The 19,394-nt window shown below is 38.2% G+C and overlaps 1 protein-coding gene across 2 annotated transcripts in view; it reads left to right on the top strand.

Moving 5' to 3' along the window:
• The window catches only part of LOC148110635 (uncharacterized), a 291,435-nt gene that overhangs the window by 262,467 nt on the left and 9,574 nt on the right, over positions 1-19,394 (top strand). Inside the window, exon 5 of one of the 2 annotated variants that reach the window (XR_015721968.1) lies at positions 250-405. The gene's annotated coding sequence lies outside the window, so the exon portion shown is untranslated. Of the gene's footprint in view, positions 1-249; positions 406-16,921; positions 17,085-19,394 lie in introns of those variants that run through there. The other variant, XR_015721969.1, reaches the window with a different exon arrangement.

The following is a 19,394-nucleotide window of genomic DNA, read 5'->3' as shown; positions in this document are numbered from 1 at the left end:
ATGCTTTTTGTATGCTAGTCACTCTGCTAGGGATTAGGGAATCTGGGGGTGAATTGTATTCTGGAGAGAGACAAATAAATGGGAAATTTTAAAACATGTGCTAATTGCACAATGTAGGGTTAGGCATAAAATGTATGGTATTCTGGGAGGACATAGGTGGGAGGTACCACCTAATTCACCCTCAGTGGGGTCATGGAAAATGTATTCACTCAACAAATAATACTTTTTACGTACTGATTACTTTTCCAGGCGTTTTAAAAGAGGACAGACTCAACTGGCGTATACCTTTAGCCCTTAGCTCTTTTCCTTTCTACCATCTGCCTGAGCAGAAATATAGAAGGATCTGAAGACCTGATGTCATCATGAAGCCACACTTGCCGCCTGGTCAGCAGACCTCCAGTTCTTGTATGTGACAAAAAGAAAACTATCAAACTTCATTGTCTCACCACGTAATGTTCTGCTTTTAATTTTTATTATTCTAAAATATATAGTCTGTGTGATTTTTCCTATTGTTTTGGTTTTTTTGAATTCATCCTGATTAATTTGAAGATTTGCATTTTTGTCCTGGTGGTTATCTTTGTAGCTATGACTTTAGATTATACACTTTAGCCTTTATTGCTTTAAATGGTGTCTGTCTGTAACCAACTGTGAATTACATAATCCGTCGGTTTATTCTACTTTACCTACATCTCTCCTTTCCCTCTACAATACAGTTTTGCTATATCAGGTTTTCTTAGCTTGTCTCAATATTCTTAAGTACTTTTAGCAATATTACGACTTATCTTTAAGAAATGTCATTTGAGAGGCTCCTAGGTGGCTCAGTTGGTTAAGCGTCTGCCTTCCACTTGGCTTGGGTCATGATCTCAGGGTCCTGGGATGGAGCGGAGCCCTCTGTTGGGCTCCCTGATCAGTGGGGAGCCTGCTTCTCCCTCTCCCAGCCCCCTGCTTGTGCTCTCTCTCTCTCTCTTTCTCCCTCTCAAATAAATAAATAAAATCATAAAAAAAAAGAAATATCATTTGACACCCAGCAATAAAGGAGAAGGAAATGAGCACATCCTCAGTTACCTCCACCCTCTTTCCCTTTCCAACATCTGTAGCTGGGTGATTGAGATATGAGGGAGTGGTCAAGGAACGTGGGTCTTTTTGGAAGGGGTTCATGCTTCAGATAGAGATGAGGCAATGAAAAAACCTCTCCCATCTTTTCAGATTGCTTTCTTTAGCAGTTGTGTATTATAGGGTTCCCGCCCCCCCACAAAGCTGGAAGGGGCAGCTTAATACAGCAGATTATTGGAGATTTCATTCAGCTTTTCAAGACAAGGTGCCCAACCCCTTGTGCAGCACACAAAACGGATGTCCCATGTAGAAAACTGGCTGTATGTTTGGGACTCCTCCAGATTCTAATCCACTATGTCCGCCCATGAGGCCATCGAAAGTTCTGCTCACATCTTTTCCACTGTGGAGTTTTCTCTGCTTAGTCTTAACCCCTAGTCTCCACCCATGCCTGGGTGGGCAAGGAAAATGGTTGATGATGTAACCCATTTATAAAGGGCTCTTGTCTCCCTGAATTTTAATTCTTCTAGTCCTTTTTGCTTCTACAACAGTCTGCTACCTTTAAAAATATGACATTTTCCAAATATATATATATATATATACACACACACACACATATATATAAATATTTTATGAGGTATATATAATTACTCCCCTTTTAGATAAGGAAATGAAGGCACAGAGGATTGGGTAATGTACCCACGATCACAAAACTAATGCATTCTAGTTAATAGAGAAGAACAGGGAATCTGTCCCCATCCCATGCTCAGACGCTGTGTGCTTCTGTTCTCTACACTAAAGAGCAGCTCTTTCTTGAGCAACTGTCTTTCTTCACTTGGCTAGTGGTCTATCCAGTGGTGTCTGCTCATAGCTTGCTTTGTCCCTCCAGAGGCCAGGAGGCCCGGCCGGCCTCGTCTTAAATGGGGAAGACCTCTTCATTGCCCTAAGCTCCACTTTCATTTTCCATTCCTTCCCCTTTTGAAGGAAGAGAAACACACATACATGTGCACATCGTAAGTGTTTCTTAAAAAAAAAAAAAGAGGGGCGCCTGGGTGGCACAGCGGTTAAGCGTCTGCCTTCTGCTCAGGGCGTGATCCCAGTGTTATGGGATCAAGCCCCACATCAGGCTCCTCTGCTATGAGCCTGCTTCGTCCTCTCCCACTCCCCCTGCTTGTGTTCCCTCTCTCGCTGGCTGTCTCTATCTCTGTCGAATAAATAAATAAAATCTTTAAAAAAAAAAAAGAAATCAAAATCTCCCATCTAAACATCTAAAGTGATTTTTCCCTTCTACTTCCCCTGCCTTTTTTTTTCTTTTTTGGTCTCAGTGATAAGACATTTTACCTCTCAGTTAAGGCCTCTCTGTTCATCTATAAAATTTTAGGTTTTCATATCCTGAGGCTCTGCCTTCAATTTTCTTTTCAGGAATTGTGGTAAGTGGGACATACGGACACATGTTCGATTTTCTCCTTTGAGATTTGGCTGTTATTGTCTAACAAGACATTACCCCATCTGGTACATTTTTCATTCTGGATATTGTAGTTTCTGTTTCTAGAAGTTTAATTTGTGTCTTCTTATGTCTTCTGTGCCTTTACTTAACATCTTTAATCTTCTAACTTTCTGAACATATGGGGTGCAGTTATAACTGTTCTGATGTCCCTGTACCAGTTGTGTTTGTGCTATCTTTGTATGTGGTGCTGTCCGTCTCATTTCTGCAAAAGTCTTGCAATTGGTTGATTTTCACCCTCACTCTAGGTTGTATTTTCCAGGCTTCTTTGCATGCCTGGCAATTTTTGATTGGATACCAGAAGTTATGATTTTACTTTTTTGGGGTGCTATTTTTTTTTTTTTCATTCCTCTAAGTGTTCTTAGATGGTTGGGTTACTTGAAAACATTTTGGTTTTTCCAGGTTAGGCTTTGTTAGGTGAGAGCAAAGCCATATTTTATCACAGGTTGATTTTCCCTGTTTCTGAGGCAAGGCCCTTTTTAATATTCTACCCAGTATCTTTTGAATTTTAGGTCTTCCAGTCTGGCTTTTAGAACCAATTCTGCTTTTGCGTAAACTCTGAGTATGGTTCCCTCTTACCCTTTCAAGTGGTTCTTTCAAGTAGCTTATCACAGATCAGCGCTAATCAGTATTGAACTAATACTAAAGGGGAACCCTTTGCAAACTCTAGAGTCCTTTCTCTGTGCAGCTCATTCTTTTATGGTATTTTTTCCTGCTGACTTTAACTGCCTTGGTCTCTGAACTCCCAGCATTGCCTCCTGTCTTCGGGGAGACTGCTGGGCTATGCCTTGGGTCCCTCACGCACTAGCCAGCCACTCTTTGCAGGCAGTAAACTGTGAACATAAGGTGCACATTTGGTTCTCATCTCTCAGGGATCACTGTTTATCATCTGAGGTCTTGAGCTCCTTAGAACAGTAAATGCTTGAATAAAGAAATCTCCGGCTTGGTGACACCCTTAAATTCAGTGACCATAGTTTTTATGTCATTTTTATGTTGATAACGATTATTACCTAGCCCTAACTCCTTCTTGCTGTGACATTATGTGCTGATACCAGCACATTCATATCAAAATTTTATTCTTTTTTCACACAGTCATTTGATTGCTATTTTCACCTTCAGAGAACTATCATGCTGACCTTTTCGCATTTATTGATAAATATAATAACCATACAGATTATCAAATGACCTAGATTTGTACAGTTTTTAAAATTGAAGTGTTAGACTTTCTCTCTAGAATGATGGCATTTGAGGTTTAAAAGAAGGAATAATAAACAAATTGGCTCACATTGGTCAAATGACTAGTCTGAAGTCAACCAATGCGTCACTCTCAGACCCAGGGACAGCCCTTGGGATCATGACTTCCAACCACTTGTCATAACCTCTAGACCACACTTTCCATCATTCAAAACCCTGAACATGCTTAAGGAAGTATTGCTTGCTTTGTTACAGTACTTATGTCAAATGGTAACTCTCATGTTTGACCGTTTCACAGGTAGATATAGAATTCATTCACAGGATTAACACACACCAGTTTGTCTTATGAATGCAGGGATAACACATTATATTTGCCGTAGTTTGACCAATTAAAGAAATTTTGCCGTAGTACAGGAATCTGAAAATACCACCTCACATTCAAGACACTTGATTTCATGTCGTAATCCTTTAGTGTTGGGATCTGGAGAAGGATAAGCTCAGGGAAATAAAGTGATGTTGAGCAGGCCAATTAACAGAGGACATCATGCCGTACTCACTCTGGCACAACTCTCTGTGACAATTGTTTCATTTGTGATATATACCAGTTACTCCAAAGAAATATTACCTGAGGCGACACTCATGACAATATTTTCCTTCAGACTTGGTATAGAAATAATGTTACACTACTCATAAAAGTAATAATAATAATTAATAATAAACTAGGTAAGAGAGGTAAAACCAACGCAGACATTTTTGATTGTGTGATCTAATCTTTTTTTTTTAAAGATTTTATTTATTTATTTGACAGACATAGAGACAGCCAGCGAGAGAGGGAACACAAGCAGGGGGAGTGGGAGAGGAAGAAGCAGGTTCATAGTGGAGGAGCCTGATGTGGGGCTCGATCCCATAACACTGGGATCACGCCCTGAGCCGAAGGCAGACGCTTAACCGCTGTGCCACCCAGGCGCCCCTGTGTGATCTAATCTTTATTATTATCCCTTGAGACCAATGTCATTATCCCCTGAGACAAATGTCATTATCCCCATTTAACACATTAGACAACTGAGTTTCAAAGAGATTAATTTTTCTAACTAAATGTGTCAAAACTTGGAATACGATTGAAGTCTGACTTCAAAGTTCATGCTTATACTTGGAGCACCTGATGGCTCAGTTGATTAAGTGTCAGGCTCTTGGTGTAGGCTCAAGTCATGACTTCAGGGTCATGAGATCCAGCCCCTCATCAGGTTCTGCACTCAGCAGGGAGTCTGCTTGAAGATGCTTTCCCTCTGCCCCTCCCCCACACTCTCTCAAATAAATAAACAAATCTCTAAAAAAAGTGCATGCTTGCTCCATTGTTCTTAGCTGCTTCTTAAAATCACTGCTTTGTGTGACTAACGCTGTCAGCTCTTCAAGGTGCCACTTCCCTTAAGTGGATGAGCACCGTGCACCGTGAAAACATCCTCAGCATCATGTAGGCATAGACTTTCCTATCCAGATCAACTTTTTCCCCTACTTGGTGAGTCCTGAGGGGTACCCTGTAACTCCTTTTTTGCATCTATTTCTTTCCCAAGTTGGAATTTGGTTTAGGGCTTGTCTTGTGTTTGGAGCTTGGTTTGGGGCTTGTCTCACATATGTAAAGTGCAAAGCTCATAATCAAGACTCTTTCCCGGCAACTTACCTTCCGTGACTTCCCCACCTCCATCAACTTCACCAATTGCTTTTTTTTCCTAGGCAGTTCTTACAGAAATGTTCACATGTATGAAGACTGTAGTTTTTTTTTTACAACATGTTAAGACCTTTACCTAAGTTTCAAGTATGATTCAGAAACTTGAACTCTTTCAGTTCAAAATTAGAATGACAGTATATCATCTTATGAGATCTTAAGACTTGGCTTTGAGTTGCATGCTTCACTGCACATCTTTGACAAAAATCATTCCAGTTTAGAGTTTTAAATTCATCTATTATATGACTTTGAGTGTGTTTTATAAATTTTAGTGTGAGAGTTCTTTATAGAGTGTATTGTTTTTTAAAGTAATGTTTCAAGATCACTTAGTAGGACAACATTTTTGCCAAAATGAAAATGTGAAAAAACACTTTGATGGCAATAACCTAGGGAAGAAGTATGAGACCAACTTTAATAATATGATTCCAAGGTAGTTTATGAGAACTCTACAAACCATGGGGGTTTCCATTAGAAAAATACTAAAATTTAGTTCTGTGAAATCTAGGGGCTTTCTGATGTTCAGCTGTAACACATCTGGACTGAAAAATTAAATCTCATTTCATAAGCATCCTGTGTCAGTTTCTTCGCAGTGCAGGAAATAGGTTCAAAAAAAAAAAAAGATATGAGAAAGATATATAATCGCTATGCAGAATGCCCTGCATACTAGTTCATACTAATGTGGCCATTTCCAGGAATCAGTGGTTGATTATTTTTCACGTGATATACTTAAAGCAAACTGATGAGAGTGTATCCACATCCAATCAAATTCTCAAGCATCTTTGCTGGTGCAATCACATGTTCTTATATTTATCATTAACACTGACATGTAGACACTTGCACCTGAATGTTCTATATGCTTTTTCATGTGTCACTTTTTATATGTAACTCAAGAAACATTTTATGATAATTCACTTAACATTTCACTTTTGATGTATTATGCTTCTTTTAAAGTATTTCAAAGATCTTTACTAGTAAAGCACACTGGTTTAAAAATGTAAGTACTGACGTATCTCTCTCAAACATAACACCATTTTTTCCCCATGTAAGTCAGTTCCTCTTTGCTACAATACTATGAGATAAGTATTATTATTCTTGTATTTTACAATGGAAAATCTAATCTCAGAGATTTTTTAAAACCTGCTTAAAGCTTTATATATATAAATATATACATTTAGAACTCACCATGTGCTGTTTTCTATATATTTGTCAATCCTCATAATGACCATAGGAGGAAGAAATAACTTAATCTCCTTCTGACAGATGAGGCAACTATAGCTTTGGAAGGTTAAGTAGTGAACATGAGTTTACACAATTAGCTAATTTTAGGGGTAGAATTCGTAGTCCTTGATGTCTGATTTGACACCTAATGGCTGTCCATTCTACCATATTTCTTTCCTTGGTCCATTGACTCCACTAGGAGTGCAAGGACACACACCCAGGGCCTCTGACTCCATTCTCCATGAAGCATCCACTCTAAGGAGTGTTAGTGTTATAAGTACAAGAATTTACTTGGTGTGGAAGTTTCAACAAATTGATGGTTAGAGGTAGCAATAATCCCCGCAACTGGAATTATTTTTTTACATGACTTATTACTCTTCAGAGTAAAGCTGCAGAAGCATCTGCCCCTGAGACACATCCTTGACCAAGGACTGATAGAAGAAGATGTTTTAGCAGCTTAGCAGTGAATAGCCAGAATAGCATTTTATCTAAAAGGGTGCCCTCAAGAATGACTGATTGCTACTATGATTATAAATAAGTATTAAAACTTCTCCAAGACATTTCCCTTAACTGTTTAAAACCTATACTCTGTGTCCTTGGCAAAGCCTTGGCTTTGAGTCAGCCAAGAAAACCCTGTGAGAGAAGTGGAGGTGGATTATTCTGGAGTACTCCCCTGACCTTCCTGTCCCACAAACAGAGGTCAGATTTCCCTGCAGTCAACTTCAAAACTGCACGTCCGAGGACATATACATAGTCAATCCACTGATCTGTCCTCTGAGGTCAGTCCTCTTCAGTCTCACTGTTGCACTTCCTCTGTGACATCTGATATGAGGGAAGTGTTCCCGTTGAGAGTTTGTCAAGTTCCCTTCTAGGATGATGGCAACCTAGAGCATTCTATCTCTGACTAAATAAATGGCTCCAAAACTTCGGAAAATGCCAGTGTGAAAACTGGTGACCACAATTAGTCATAGGCCGCATCGATCAAGAAAGATTCTTGCTATTTTATCTCCCTCTGAACATTCTTTATTCAGTGTTGGGGCTTCAGAGTAAACCTTGGCTGAATGCTGAAGTAGTTAGCTTGAACCAGGGTACACACAGTTCTTGAAAATAAAGCTGTGGCTGCAGACAAATATTCTAGTGTGTGAATTAATGTTTGGGGGTTATGTCTTTTAGTTGAGGAGGAAATGCCACTGAACACTTTAACCTTGAAAATTCAGACTGAATAATCCAACATAAGTCATAGATACAATTATGAATTAATGCGAGTTGATGTGTAATCCCCCTGCTATCTCTTTCTGGATACCCTTTCCAGCTCTCTTCACTGTGCTGTCTTCCATGGATCTCTTCAGTAGTTTCACAATGAAAACATTTATTCATGTGTAACTGTAACTTAACAGTAACTGTGATGGGTAAAGGGAAGATACTTTAGAGCAAGGTGATTACTTCTGAGCTGTATGAGCCCCATGTAATGTTTAGTCTGAACAATCTCCAACTTTTAGACTTTCAAAGCTCATCTTAAAAGGGGACTTGCTTGGCCATTCATTATTAAAGTGAGTTCCAACTGAGTATTTATTAAGTGGAAGCTAAGTTGTATGAATCGTAAGTGCCCTTTAAAGGCTGGCTAGAGGAATTGTAAAGCATGAGGGAAAAGGAGCTCTATGTGTACTGTAGGTGAAGCTCAAGTCTGAAAGTGGCACTGATGTGGGGATTCATGCCCAGAGAGCTCAAGAAAAAAACCACAACTTCCTCATAGAATGTCCTTCTCATGGCCTCAGAGCTGCCTTCAGCTAGCTCAAAGGAGGCTCACAGTTTCTAAGTAACTATAAGTAGGGCAGAAGCAGGAGCAGACTTGAAACTTTTTACTTTATTTACTTTTTTTCCCCTTTTTGGTCAAAACCCAAAAAGTTTGGTTAGCAGAAGCAATTTTGAAGACTTCTGAGGAATACTGTAGGGGAAAGACAACATTTTATGGTAAAAGATAAGTTCAAGGGAAAGGAAGAGTGTGATTTGAACTTCTCTCGAAAATCTTTAAGTGTTGAAATGTTACTGTCATCATCTACTCAATTTAAGACATTTAATTAGTGCATAGTGCACACTATTGAAAAGAATGCAGAGTTGTTTTGTATCCAGTAGAGAAGTGGGTGCATGCTAATTGCACACTTAATGTTTAATACAGGGCAGGATAAAAATCAGTGTTATTAGAGAAGTATAAAAAAGTGAAATGACATTGAAAAGGTGAAGAAGTTACAATAGAGGTATCAAGTTCAGTTTCCAGAGGTTGCTTACTTCCTCTTTCACCTTGCCTCTGAAGTTCACTGACAGGAAATGGTCCGACCAATCCTTAATTATAGATGGAGTTAACTGCTGGTGGGATCACTAAACTCTTTCATCTACTATTGTAGTTAAACGCAAATGCTTTCGATTAGCATATCAAAAACTTTGGAAGGCTTTATTAAGTGGTATATTTGATGATCTGCAGGAAAAAATGAAATTCAAGTTCAATGGAGGGGTGATTTTATTTTATTTGTTTGTTTCAATTTTTTATTTAAATTTTAGTTAACATGTAGTGTAATATTGGTTTCAGGAGTAGATTTAGTGACTCATCACTTACATGTAACACCAGGTGCTCATCACAACAAGTGCCCTCCTTAATACCCATCACCCATTTAGCCCATCCCCCGCCCACCTCTTTCCATCAACCCTCAGTTTGTCCTCTATAGTTGACTCTCTTCTTATGATTTGCTTCCCTCTTTTTTTTCTTCATATATGTCCATCTATTTTGTTTCTTAAATTTCACATATGAGTGAAATCATATCACATTTGTCTTTCTTCGACTGACTTATCAAAAGGATAATTTTAAAGACTTGACTTTCTATTTTTATATAACTTTTAGACCTATAGAAGACATGGAAAGTTAGTACAGAGTTCATGTATAATTTTCACCCACTTCCCTTAGTTTTAACATTTTATGTAACCACTTTACAATTAGTAAAACTAACAGGTGTGGGGTGCCTGGATTGCTCAGTTGGTTAAACATCTGACTCTTGATCTCAGTTCAGGTCTTAATCTCAGGGTCATGAGTTCAAGCCCCACATTGGGCTCCACTTGGAGCCTAGTTAAAAAAAAAAAAAGAACTAAGAAATTAACATTGGCACAATACTATAGTTAAACTACAGACTTTAAAATCAGATTTCACCATTTTTCCAATAATATCCTTTTCATGCTTAGCCTTCAGATGGCAAAAAATTAAAAATATTTGATAATACCAACTGTTGATAAGGATGTACAATAACTGGAAATATAATATATTAGTACCAACACTTGGGCAAATAATTTAGTAATATCTAGGGCTTCACTGTGCCATGGAGTAGCCACTAGCCACATGTGGGTGTTGAGCATGTAACTAAGCTGAGCTATAAGTATAAATACATATTGGATTTCAAAGAATCGGTACCAAAAAAGTTAGAAATGTTGATGATTTTTATATTAGTTATATTTTGAGATGATAACATTTTGTATTAAATGGAATATATTATTAAATATTTTTGAATTAAATAAACAATGGTATTAATATTATTTCTTTTCACTTTTTTAAACATGGGAACTAGAAAATTTTAAATTACATATGGGGATCACATATTTTTATGGAACACACTGATCTTGAATGTAAAAGAAGTACATTCTTATGTACATTCCAGAGAAGTTCTCATACTTTAATGAAGGGATATATGCAAGACTTCCATTGTATTAATTTTTTAATAACATGATATTAGAAACAATTTACTTGTCTATCAATAGAAGAATACATAAATAAATTACAATATATTTACATAATGGAAATTTTTCAGTGGTAAAAATAAATAATCTACAGTTACTAATCAGTATAGATAATCATTGCAAACAAAATGGTTAAAAAGGTAAATTATACAAGGTTAAGTAAAATGTTATATCACTTTAATATAAAATTTAAAAATTACAGGGCACTTGGGTAGCTCAGTTGGTTAGGTGTCTGCCTTCGGTTCAGGTCATGATCTCAGGGTCCTGGGATTGAGCCCCACATTGGGCTTCCAGCTCAGCGGGGAGTCTGCTTCTCCCTCGTCCTCTGCCCCTTCCCCAGCTTGTGCTCTCTCTCTCACTCACTCTCTCCCTCTCAAATAAATAAGTAAAACCTAAAAAAAAATTTTATATTAGAAATACTCAAATAATGAATTCATTCTTTATGGATATAGTATAAAGATATGGATGGGAGTTGAGACTGACTGCATTTTTGGCCCTGATTTTTCACCCTTAAATATGTACATCTCCTTTGACTTTTAACTTATAATGTCCTCTGATTATGTGTGGGTTGCACTTTTCCCCATCTTGATTTTGGATTTGGCCATGTGTCTTGCTTTGACCAAAAGTATGTGGTGGAAGTGAAGGTATGCTAGTTCCAAGCCTAGGCCTCAAGAAGCTTGGGTATTTCTCTTTGCTTTCTTGTGCCTCCACATTGCTAAAGAACATGCCTAAGCTAGTTGCTAATCCAAAGGGGAGACACACAGAGCAGAGCTAACAGGATCCAGGTAAGCCAGACTGCCTCAGCTGTCCCCCAACTAACTCACATATGTATGAATGGGTTCATTTGAGATCTGCAGAGATACACACTGGAGCCCAGCCTAGATCTGCTGAATCCTCAGCTTTTCCTCAGGTCTATGAAGAAAGAGTATAGTTTTAAGCCACTCAGTTTTTGTATCATTTGTTACACAGCCTTTTTGATGGCAATAGCTAACTGATAGAGGAGCCATAGTACAATTATTCCGTATGAGATGAAGAAACATAAATGTTTTGCACCCAAATACTTTTTCTTTTAAAATTGTCTCTTATAATTATTTAAAAAAATTAACATATGTTAGGTTGGGATGATAAATACATGGCTATTGTAATTTAATATTTTCTATATATTTGAAATATCTCAGTGCTTTTTGAAAAGATAAAATATTTTAAAAAGTAGGACTAAACTGTGGTATACCCAGACATGGAATTGAGCTATCAAAACGTAAAAAGACACAGAGGATACTTAAATGAATATTGCTAAGTGAAAGCCAATCTGAAAAGGCTATATACTATATGATTCCAACTATTTGACATTCTGGAAAAGGCAAAAATATGGAGACAGTAAAAAGATCAGTGGCTGCCAGAGGTTAGTGGGAATGAAGACTTGAATAAGTGAAGCATAGAGGATTTTTAGGGCAGTGAAACTACTTTGTATGATGCTATAATGGTGGGTATTTGTCATTATCAATTTGTCCAAACCTATAGAATGGACAACACCAAGAGTGAATCCTAATGTCAACCATGGATTTTGGGTGATTACAACGTGTCAATAGAGGCTCATCGATTGTAACAAATGTACCACTCTGGTGAGGGATGCTAATAATGGGGGAGGCTGTGCATGTGTAAGGACAAGGGGTATATGGGAAATCTCTGTACCTGTTGCTATAAACCTAAAACTGCTCTAAAAAATAAAATGTATTATTTAAAAAAAAGTAAAATTAGAGTACTAATTGCCCACTTTTATATTACTTGATTTGTGATTTCAAGCCATATTAATTCTTTGATATTTTTTTCTGCATTATCGGTTTACTTAAATAGCTCTGGTTTATGATTCAGATTTGTTTATGTGCAGTTATCCCTTCCAGTTTAGCATTTGTCTTCCCAGATTTTTCATTTTTTTAAACAGATTTATTTATTTATTTGAGAGAGAGACAGCAAGCACAAGAGCAAGGCAAGGAGCAAAGGGAGAGAAGCTTCAAGCAGACTCCCCACTGAAGATGGTGCCCAACACAGGGCTCAGTCTCACAACCCTGGGATCATTACCTGAGCCGAAACCAAGATGCTTAACTGACTGAGCCACCCAGATGCCCCCCAGATTTTTCACTTTTTAACAAAATACTCATTAATTGTTGCATTAAAATAAAATGGGATGGAGTTGGTGACCTTTTGATTTATATTTTTAGTATCTGTCATAATTTTATCTAATAATGTGTGAATCATATGGCAGCAAAGAGAGTTCATATCGAACACGTGGTTAAATCTGAAAATCAATGAATGATAACTTATCTTTCATTTTCCTACACGTTTTCAAAAGTAATGGGAACTACACTGCACCTTGAGACAGCCACATTCCTCTGGTTTTGTACAGCAATAGGAAAAGTATTTGAAGACTTCTTCCTAACTGGTGTCTTCTGCACCAGCCATTTGTGCCTTGCTCTAGCCTTTATCAATTGGGAGAAAAAACTCCCATTGGTGAAGTCATTGGGAAATATGGGAACTGGAAAGTTAGTTATACAGGAAGCATGACCAGGAAATAGAAGCTGAACACACCTGCCACAGAACGAACAGAAAGTTGTCTGAACACTTTTGCAAAAGTGATTTATTCTTTATTCATCACATGGGGATAAACATACAACTATTCAGTTTTTTTTTTAATTTGGCAACAAAACCCATTCAGCAGCAAAAAACCAAAGTTTATACTTAATGAAAAACAGTTGTTTTTGTTACTCAGGAAGATTGGTAATAGGAGTGAGCTTGCACAAAACATTTGTCAACATTTTCCATCTACGGTGGGGACTGCAGTGCTATCACTGACCACATGAAAAACGGAAGACACAATTATACTAAAGCATCAGCATGTACTTTATAAATGAGTAATTGTTTCATGAAGACAGGACATAGAGATTATGAATATCAGCATGTAAGATATTAATGAAAATCTCTGTGATCTTAGTTAAACGGAGCCTGGCAACCATAAACTACTAGATTTATCAGAAGCCACCTTGAAATATTAAAATCATTTTATATGCTGACTGGAGGGTAGTTTGTGTACTTACTTAGTAAGCCAGTAACTCTGAGCCCTTCAGGCAATCCTCAGACACAGGGCCCTCCTCAGTCTGCCATCTGTCTGTATGTCCACATTTTTTGCCTTGGCTACCATCTCAGGTCATGATTTTGATGCAAACCCCAAGTGTGGTTTTCAAGATTGCATCAGCTTCAGCTCAATCCCATGTTCAGTACCCTCGTATTTTTTATCATAATATCGTATTTTTTGTAAATGCCTATTTTCTTCAATTGCCACTATTTTAAAAAGAGGAAGTGATGGTGTGAAGTAGAGATAGCATTCTCAGTGAAATATTCCTAAAAAGTGGGGACAATCCCATCTGTCATTTTAGCTACATTTTTTGGTACAGAAAATTTCCTCAGTAACAGAATTTCTAATGACAAAGATTCTTTGCTTGGCCAACTTTAGTCAGGCTCCTGAATCTTCTCCTAGGCTCATCTGTGCACTTCCTTGAAAAATCCGATTTTAGCAAAACCCCTGCTAAAATGGTTTAGCAAAACCCTCCCATCCTCCATATCTGATCATTCTCAATATCTAATCAGGGTCCTCATCCTCCCTCAGTTCCCCAGTGATGTCTGATCACCCTGGCCTATCTTTTGCAAGAATCCTGTTAGATTAGTTTGACCAGAATCCCTTCCCCCCAACTCTTTGTACCTTGTAATTAGTAATTTTTCATCCACTAACCCCCACTCTGCTCCTTGGTTATAAATTCCCAAGTGCTCAAGCAGTATTCAGAGTTGAGCCCAATTCTACACTGAAATCTCTTTTTCCCCTTTTTAATACTCCTGAATAAAATTTATTTTTACTGTCTTAGCTACTGTCCAGCTCTGTTGTTTTGTTGACACTAACTTGAGTTCTTATAGAAATAAAAGAAATATTTACATCACCCTAGGGAATAATAATTAAAGTTCCAGAAGTCTACCTTCCTTTCCTTACTATAAAAACTATAAATTATTAAATGTCTTAATATTATCATTTCTAATAAATTCCATTATAATCCTAATATTGTAGCCATAAATATTAATCTCTCCCAAAGACTTCTCATAGTTTGGTACAGATCTTTTTTCATCTTTGTGCTATTTTTATGAAGTTAGAAGTGAAAGAAAGTTTCTTTTAGAAATGGAGGAATTTTTTAGGCTTCACCAGGAGCTAATGAGGTGGGGATGAAATGAAACTTACTGATTCTCAGCTCATGGGTTGTTCTCATTTTTCATGGGTTCCTCATTAGAAATGACTAGGAAAAATGAGAAAAATGGTAATAAGATCATTGCTACTGGGAATTTTCAAGTTGTCCATGGAGGTGTTTTTTTTTTTAGGAAAGAATATTTGATGAATCACAGTTCCTTGCATAAACCCCTTTGAAGGAAAAAAAAAAAAAGAAAAGAAAAGAAAAGAAAGGGTTCAAAGGGGATGTCCAGAGGATAATTCTCTGGGTCTACAGTGAATTGATTCTTAGTCAACAGGGGAATTTCTCAAACATTCTTAAAGCTCAACCCAGAACCGCATCTGTCAGCAGTGTCTGTCTTCCAGGTCAGAACATTTACAAGTAGAGCCCAAAAGTGAAGCATCGACAACTCCCTCTTAAACAACTGTCTTCATCCCCTCAAGAGAAGAGAAGCCAAATAATAGGACTCTGCATGTCTGACTAATTACTCATTTCCTGCAAATGTAAAACTGCTAACAGTTAACATGAAAGGAGGATAGCAACAAGTTGTGTATTATAAATGTGTTTCAAAGAATTCAAGCTCCTCTGAAATATGTCTGTTTAATAAAAGGCCAAAGAAAGAGAAGATCTTTTAGAATCTGTCTCTACTCCAGGAAATTTTCCTTGCAAACCACCAGCGGGAATTTCTTTTTGTCACCAACTGGTACAAATGACCCTATTCATGTTAGTTTATTTTGTGGTTTATAGTTCCTGCACTAAATCCTAGTTGTACAAATGAAATTTCAAGGAACACTGTTCATTAGTGTTTAGCCTGAAACTAGAAATACACTAGAAATTTCTAACATTTATGGGATTGGTTCATAATGATGAGTGGTACTTACCCTACTTCATCAGGCTTTAGGCAAAATCACAGAAAAAAACATATTCTAGGGAGAATCTCTATAATTCACCTGGAATTCTGGAAAATAACTCCCTTGCTAAAAGATACAGAGGGGCACCTAGGTGACTCACTTGGTTGAGTGTCCCCTTGCTTTCGGCTTCATGCTGAGCAGGGAGTCTGCTTGAGATTCTCTTTCTCTCTCTCCCTCTGCCCCTTCCCACTACACTCGCTCTGTCTGAAATAAGTAAATAAATAAATCTTAAAAAAATAAAAAGAAAATGTGCTTTCATAACATCCATAGCAAATTATGACATTTCACAATCTTTATAATTTAAAATAAACCATTATGAAGTTTTTATAGAAAAAGCAAATTATATTCTTATGATTTAATTGGCTAGCAAGAGGCTTTAACAAGAGGAGAAGAAAAACGAAAAGATGTTGTCTTTCTCTTGTCAAAGATAAAGACATTAATTAGAGCGGTGACAAAAATACTTTTTGCAATAACTACCGATAGTAGGGGAAAGAGCTTAGCTCTGTTTACATTTGCACAGAAGTTCTGTGGCATTTCAAAGGGAGAACCGGGGGGTAGGGAGGAGGAGCTATAGGGGTTCAGGTAGAGCCAGGGGAGTGGTCAGTGGGTTGGTCAGTGTAAATTAGCCAGCTGTGACTGCCAGCTACAATTATGGAAGTTAGGATTCTGTCTTCCCAGAGAAAGTAGGAGGTAGAAGCCCTGTCCTTCCTGATGATTACATTTCAAGAAATGGCTTTCAGGTCCTTGAGAAAGTTACTCCTGAGTTGTAGAAAATACAAAAGGACAGAGGAAGGATTCATAGTTGTGAGCCCTTTTCTAGTGAATGTTCTAAGAAAGGGAGGTCAGAGGCCTATCATCAGGTGTTGTCTAGAACAAGTAGTAAATTCTTTTGACGGCCCTGAGCTTTTCCAGAGAAGAACACCTTCATCTCTCTCTCTCTCCCTCTCGCTCTCTCCCCTGCCTCCCTCTCTTTTTCTGTCTCTCTCCCCTTCCACTCCACTCCCCCCCTCTTTTATTCCCTCTTACTGTTATCTGACAGGATGAACTCTAGAAAACAGAGACTACCACTGTAGGTATTTTAAGCAAGAGGGTTTTAATACAGGAAATTATGTGCTTACACAAATATTGGAAATGATAAAAGAAAAGATGCTAGGCTGGGCCTCCAGGACTGACCTCAGATTGACCCCACTAGGAAGCCACTCTGAGGTCTTTACTAGGGCTGTAAGTTCAAGAGTAATTCCTGACACTGTAATGCAGGTGTCGGAATGCTGAAACGAAGAAGCTGTCACTGCAGCCAGCGTGTCTGCCTTGCAACACTAAGGACATAAGAAAGTGGATTCCTAAAGCTAGAAGCTCGGCATTAACTCTTGACATCCAAGAAGCTGCAGAGAGGATGCTGGAAGTTAGCTGCAGGAACACCTCATGTTTCCACAACATTGTTTGTAAGCAAAAATAAAAAGATAGCTTTGACTTTGCTGTTCTAAACCTTCTATCAACAGAAACTAATTTGAATCCAGAACACTAGCTACAAAAGTGTCTTTGTTTCTTTTCATTTTTCCCCCTTTTTTCTTCCCACCCCCATCTTTTAAATGCATGAGTCTGTACTTCCTCCACCAAAAGTGATAAACATTGCTGAGCTATGAAAATTACACATAACAGGTGAATTTCATGCTTTTATGTGCTTCACAGTCTGGCAGGGAGTTAAATGAGGAGTTACTGTCCCACAGGTAAGTGCTGGAGTAGAACTGTGGAGGGGCTGCTGGAAATGTAAGAGAGGTTATCTCTAGATGGAAGCAGAGATGTTACAAAAATGATCCTAATGTTGCCTATGGAAAGATGATTACAAAGTTGTCCATTGTGTGTGTGGGGGGGGGTCCTTTTAGAAGGAAGAATAAATCAGAAAAGTATAGATTTAAGGAAGTCTGATGAGTTGTTTAATATAGTCCTGATGTAAGGGTAGTGGCTCTAACTCTAGAAAAGAATAGCCGGAGACAAGACCTCATGCTTAGAGGTATCTAAGCATGAGGCCACAACTCCCAAAAGCACAACAATATTTGGACAAAATGCTTCTTGGCCTTTTTCCAACCTTGCTTTATAGTTGGTGTAGGAATTAGGTCTGGGCCTATGATACCCAAGACCTGCTTCCCTGATGAATAAATATTTCCCCTCTAAGCTTCTATCTCTGTATTTACTTCTTAAGCTTAAAAGAACACAGAATGTCTTCATTATTATGGGTATACACATTTAATTTTCTGATTCATTTAACAAATATTAAGTGCCAATTTTGTGCTGTCTGCATACTCGGTACAGAAGAAAAGCAGATGATTATGTCTATGATGACGAATCTTTAGTGAGGAAATGGACATGTAGACGTTAGCTATATAATCAGACAATTTATCTGAAGGCACAATGTGCAGAATGCTCCAGGACCCCAGATGAGGGCTCTCCTAAGTCACTTGGAGACATCAACAGAAACTTCATGATGGAAGCAGTATTTTAACTGAGAAGTAAAGACTGAGTAGGAATTTTCTAGATGGATTAATATATGGGGGTAGAAGGAGAACTTCTAGGGAAAAGCTTTTCAGATAGCAACCTTCCTCAGTGGGGGGAACACTGGCTAGTGGGGGAAGGCAGCTATGGGATTGGGATGGGACTGTGAGGATATGCAGAGACAGAAGACAGGTCAAACACTGCCCTCAAAGGTGTAGCAGAAATTGTGTGGTGAACACTGCAAGTACTATGAGCTTCTAGAGAGGAGAGGTTTCTTGAGGCCCAGGGAAGGCAGGAAGGGCTTTGTGGAAGGGGTGGAATTTGGTTAAGACTTGAATTTGGAAGGACCGCAGGGACATTTCTCCAGATTTGGCCAGTAACGTGAACTGCTCTCCAGAGATAATATTAGTGTGGTCCAACGACTGGAGAGCAGGAAATAGGGCCTGTCTTTAGCAGAGGCACATCTTTGAGACTGGCAGAAATGCATGTTGGACATGTTACTGGCACACATTATGGAAATCTAAAAATGCCAAAGTGCATTTAAGGGAGTAAGAAAGAAAAATATAGCAGAAAATGCTGCATCTGGAAGTCCGTAGATTCAAATACTTGTCACGTCTATAATCAGTTCGGTAATGTTGGACATAGCACACAATGTATAAAGTGAGGGTGGTGAAATTTCATAATCTGTAAGGCCATTTCCAGTTCTAAATTGCTACATGGCTATAAGACATGTTGAAATTTCTAGTGGGTTTTATTGTGGTGTTATTGTTATTTGGCCTTAAGAAGGTAAAATTACATTTGGGGAACTGGTATTTCAGCTCTGCAATGACTAGTTTCATGACCTTGAGAAAGTAATGTACTTTTCTGAGTCTATTTCCTTATTTGCAGAGCTGGGATAAGGTTTGCCTTCCCTATCACTAAGGTTATTTTGAGGATCAAATGTGATGACTATATACAATGTCATGTATTCCATAAAGTGTTACAGGAAACATTTTATTTTTTTAAAAAGATTTTATTTATTTGACAGAGAGAGAGCACAAGTAGGCAGAGTGGCAGGCAGAGGGAGAGGGAGAAGCAGACTCCCCGCTGAGCAGGGAGCCCAAGGCAGGGCTCAATCCCAGGACCCTGGGATCATGACCTGAGCTGAAGGCAGATGCTTAACTGACTGAGCCACCCAGGTGCCCCGTACGGGAAACATTTTAAAAGAGGTAAAGTAGTTGACCATTATGGTAACCCTTATGAGGAGACATGATCTGGGCATT

Source organism: Ursus americanus, chromosome 2 (assembly GCF_024610735.1).
Source record: "Ursus americanus isolate L20-20 chromosome 2, mUrsAme1.1.p, whole genome shotgun sequence".
Classification (NCBI taxonomy): domain Eukaryota; kingdom Metazoa; phylum Chordata; class Mammalia; order Carnivora; family Ursidae; genus Ursus; species Ursus americanus.
This window is presented reverse-complemented; position numbering and strand designations above follow the sequence as displayed.